We start from the raw sequence: 5,223 nt of genomic DNA, 5'->3' as shown, positions 1-5,223 counted from the left end.
GAGGGGCAGGAATGTAGTTAGCATGTGATAATCATGAATCCTGGGACGTCAATGTTGAGATCCCCGTTTTTCACAGTGTAGGTGGTTTGAGAGGTTAGGTAGCAGCTAAGGGTGCACAGGTCAAAGTGAGTCTGGAATTTACAGGCACTGGTAACCGCAGGGTTCATGTGCATTCCCCAGATCGTATGCTTTTGAGTAGACAGAATAGGATAGAGAGAAGCTTTGACAGTAAGGGAAGAGGGAGACACTTAAAAATACTGGCTTTTTTGTTTGTCTGGACAGCATCACAGGCAGCTGTGAATCAGAGACACTGGGTCCCTTAGTTATATCTAATTCTGCCCTGGTTGTCAAATATGGCCTGAATGAGCTGAATTAGACTCCAGCTTCAAAACACAGTATCCACGTACCCAGATAAGGTGGGGAACACAGTTAGGTATGGCAACTAGCGAGCCACCATCTGCTAAAACATCACACTCTGAGTGGGACTTAACATGGTTATGGGTTTCTTTGAATGCTTCCCCCCCCCCCACCATATGTGCTTAAAATCTCCAAAAAGGAAACAGCTTAATCCAGGAATGTGAAAAAGAATGGTGACATTCGTGGTGTGTCAGTGAAATGAGAAACTTATCAGGCACCATCTATTTTGGGGGTTTTGTGGTATTTTATGGTTCCAGACTTCTAGTCAGTGACAAAATGGCACTGCCAAGATGACTTGCCATGTGCGTGGGGTAGAGAAGAGCATCATGGTAGGTGCTGCTTCTAAGATTTACTTTTGGCTTTGCCCTGGACTGAGCTGACACACATACAGAATATAGTCCCTTCCTCCCAAGGCCTACCTAAGATAGCATCTATTCTACTTGGCTTCCCCGTGTTCTTCCCAGTAGAAAATGAAACCCTGTCTACTAGGCTTTCCTGTGGCATAGTGTTGTCACTTCTGTGATAGCACTCATCCCAGGCTGTCTCTTTTTGTAGCTCTTGCATTTCTCTCTTTCTCTTCTGACTAATCCAACGCTCCTGAGGGCACAGGCCACGTTTTGTTCATCTTTGCATAACCCAGAGAGACCTAACACAAAAAGTTCCCTTAGAGGTGCTTAACACAGGTTGTTGAATTAAAATAAAATTGTTTTATGGGAACAATTTATGGCGATGACTTTAACAAAAGATACCTCAATAATATGCAGAAACGATATATTATAGATTAACAATATTATCCCTATGTCCCTATACTAAATGCTGAAATAAATCTGATGGTACTAAGAAAAACAAACTTTACACCATGAATGCCAGTGTGTGGTTCTGGTTAAACTGCATGGTCTCTAAACCCTGGAAGCCACATGTTTGAAATGAGGAAGAATGTAGCTTTTAGTCTTGGGGCTGGAGCAGAAGGGTGAAAGTCTTCTAGAATATTCGTGGCTAGTGTGGTTAGCTCAGCATAGGTATGTCAATAAATCGTTGCCATAGCTCTGTGATAATTTGAGATCTATGTGTGTCAATGTGTGGGGGTGCAAAAACCTTTTTCTAAGGCAATATTTATTTAAAACTATAATATTTATTTTCTAACTATAAAGAGAAATGACGAATGTCATAAAACACCTAGATATTATGGTAAATGTGTTTGGAGAAGGTAGAACTATTTTGTTTTCTAAATATTTAAACATAGCTGATACTCTGGCATATGGGGCTGGTGCTCTAGTCCTATGAGCCACAGGCACTGCCCATAGCTGATGCATTTTGATGGGAATAGTAACAGTAAAAAGAAGGACTCTCAAGTAACATAGTGGAAAATTCTTTCTAAATTAGACAGGAGAGTTGGAAGCTAAAAGATGATATAATCAAAGTAACATTTGAGGAAGATGCATCTGGCAACAGTATCAGGACTAACTGCGAGAATGGTTGATCCTGGAATCAGGGAACCAAGGAAGAGGCTGTAGTAACTGTCCGGATGTGAGGTGGTGCACAGCAATAACGTGCTGTACAAACGTAGAGGACGGAGTGAATAGAAAAGATTTTGCAAGGGAAGAAGCTCTGTGTCTCTGTGAATATGACTGATAATTCTAAACTACTGAGTCGAATGACTCGAGAGACTTAACACCAGAGAAAGGGAAGTTGAGAGGGGCAGCTGGACCATTGGGAACCATGAGGGTTTTGTTTTTGAACGTTTTGAGCCCATACAGTAACACACCCAGGTGGAAATTCTCTGGCTCCAACCCTGTTACATTAGGATACTGTTGTTCTCTGAAGGATGCACTGGGGATATCAGATCTAGAGATGGCAAAGAGAAATTTAAGACATGTGAAGAACAAGCAAAGTTTGAAAACATGTAGGTCATAGCTCAGCCAAAGCTAAGACGTGCTATGTGTTCTGGCTGGATATTTGATCTTCTATCATCTTGGCTCTAAGCCACCTAGATGCCCTCACACACTGTCTTGTATTCAGCTTCGATTTTTGCTTTCATTCTTTTGCAGGTATCTAGCTGACAATCGGTTATTAGAATGTTAACTTTATGATTTTAAAATGGAGGGAAAAATATTTATTTTACTATGACCTCAAATATTGAAGCCTCCAAATATATTAGGTAGGCACAAAATCAAAGAGATATATTCTAACTGCAATGCCAACATCTCTAGCAAAGTTGAACTCATCCTTTAAGAACTAACTCAAAAGTTACTGTCTCTACATAACCTGCCTGACTCCCCAAGGCAGTTATTCTCTTCCTGGTTCATGTTCCCATGACATTTTCTTATTTCTACTACAGCACTTGCCCCTTGTTCTGTCTTCATGTCTCTTGCCACTAAATTAGAATCATCTTAAAGATGGGAACCATTTATCCATCTTTGGATTTCTCACTCCCCTAACAGATGGGGGCTTGGTAGGTAACAGTTCATTGCTGGAAATATCTGCAAAGGAAAAGTTTAAAACATGGATGCAACAATGTACAGTTGCTGTAGTAGAGCCGGTGCACACATCATATGTCACATCCCTGCTGGCGCCGTTAATGCTGTACCAGCAGAGGCAGTGCTCTCATTACATACTGCTGGCCCGTATTTGTAATGTGTGACATTTTTTATGAAATGCTGTCAAGGGCAATCCATCATAGAGTAACCTTTGGATTATATGCTGAGATTGGTCTTAAACATAGACATAAATGAACTTCAGGGATAATGCTATTTTCTAAGAAGAGTATGATCAAAGAGTTCTGGCTAGGAAAATGAGACAGAACAGTGTGTTCTTTTAACTTAAACAGAAGTGCCTCAAAAAGAGATTTTCTTCTGTCTAGTTCCAATTGGAGATGGGATTATTGCATGGAGATGATGAGTCTGAAATGCAGCTGAATATTTATTTCTTGTAGTACATCAGGTGAGGACTTGAAGAGGACATGCGCACTCGCTAAAGGCTTGACATCCCCTGGGACTTGCAAGGTTTGTAACAACTTTATCTCCAGAGGTGTGTATATATATTTTTAAATGAAAGGATATGTGCAACTTGAGTGAATTTCAAATGTTAGCTGTGGACTCACAGTTAAAGGCATTCTCTCTGTGTATCCATAAAGATCTAGATTTCACACGTATTATGGAGTACAAATAAAAGAAAGCTTCTAAGTCTCGTCATTTTTGTGTAAATCCAGATAAGACTCCTTTGATGAGCTTAGTGTTTCCTGCTAAGGAAGAGCTTATAGGTGAGAGATATACTAAAATTATAATTCTTTGTCTTCCTTAATTAGACTGGAACTCACTGTAGATCTCGCCAAAGCTGTGAGAAAATCCAGGCAGTAATTCACATGGTCAGGTCAGCAGAAATGGCCATGGGAGTCTGATACGATTTGCTTAAATGAGGCTCAGAATAGGTACCCAATCTTCATCAGAAAGATACCCTCTGAAGATGCTTAGTACAAACAGCAATGAAAATAAATCCCAGCAAGATTCGTAAACCACCTGTACAGATGTCATTCCAGAGGAAGTATATGAATCATATTAATATCAATTGATGTGGGACACTAATTAATAAGTCCCATTAAATCACCGAGTAATGACATTTAGCATCTAATGAATGCTTCATAATCTCCTGATCATTAATATTTCAGAGCATAAGAACACAAGAATTTCCATCCCTGGGGTCATGCCGCATGGTTTTCTGTCTGGAGCAAGTCCACAGGGTGTTAAGTGGCAGAGGGTATTGCACCTCTGTACTGACTATACCACATAAGCAATTAACTCTTAGCACGCTGAGTCCTAACATCTCATTTTAGGGAATGAGGATCTGCCCACCATTCTTGGAAGTAACACCCGCCACTGCTGACTGCCCTTGGAAGAACCAGGCTCAGACGTTGACTTGGGTGTGTAGCTTTGCTTTGTTGTTGACCCTGCCAGCCCAGGAGAGAAACTTGCACAGGAGAAAATCATTACTTTGATTTATTGCTGGGGTTTTTCTTTATTCAAAGGCAATAATCATCTCACAGAGCAGGTGCCACTGCAAGGGTTTATTGATCCCAGGCTCTTCTGGAAATTCCAGGAGGCCGTCACTCTGGGGGAAATGGAGGTAGTCAATGAAAAAAGAAGTCATGTCCGAGCAGGCTGAGATGAGGGGGCGGGGGGATCTCTGGCTACAGCTCTGTCGCTCCAGTGACACCCGGTGCGCTTTCTTTCAGAAGAGGGGCTGGAGCAGAGAGAACGCTTAGAGGCTGCAGTAGGCTAGAGAGAGGGAGTGAGAGCCGCACAGGGGGAGCTGCAGGGGTCCAAGGGGCTGCATCCCTCAGGCCGCAGGACAAAGGGTCTTCAGCTCCAGATGGAGACGTGGAGTTAAACGCTGCTACGCAGCCCGGCCTGGAAGGCATTTGCTCCATCCTAGGTACCAAACGGGACCCTGATCAGAATCAACTTGGACAAGTGACAAGAGTGAGCGTGATGTTGGTGGAGGTCTTTTAAGGTCGTCGGAGGGAAGCGGACCGAAGGGGTGTGCTGACGAGTAGGTGGAGAGAGGCGCCGAGTCCAGAGCAGGGATATAAAGCGCCGGAGCCGGGACGCACAGGGGCCAAACGAGTGAGCAAAGGAGCCAGGGGAAGAGTTGGAGAAAAGTCAGGGCAAAGTAGGGACGGGGTAAGGGGAGAGACGAAGACGAGGGCGGTGAGGAGAGATTAAACAGGGAAGAGGGGTCGCTGGAAAGAAGGGCGGACTGTCGGCTGCCGAGGTAGGGCGAGGGGCGAGGGGAGCGAGCCCGGCGCGGAGC

Source organism: Otolemur garnettii, unplaced genomic scaffold (genome assembly GCF_000181295.1).
Source record: "Otolemur garnettii isolate 467f Iridium unplaced genomic scaffold, OtoGar3 scaffold00095, whole genome shotgun sequence".
NCBI classification, from domain to species: domain Eukaryota; kingdom Metazoa; phylum Chordata; class Mammalia; order Primates; family Galagidae; genus Otolemur; species Otolemur garnettii.
This window is presented reverse-complemented; position numbering follows the sequence as displayed.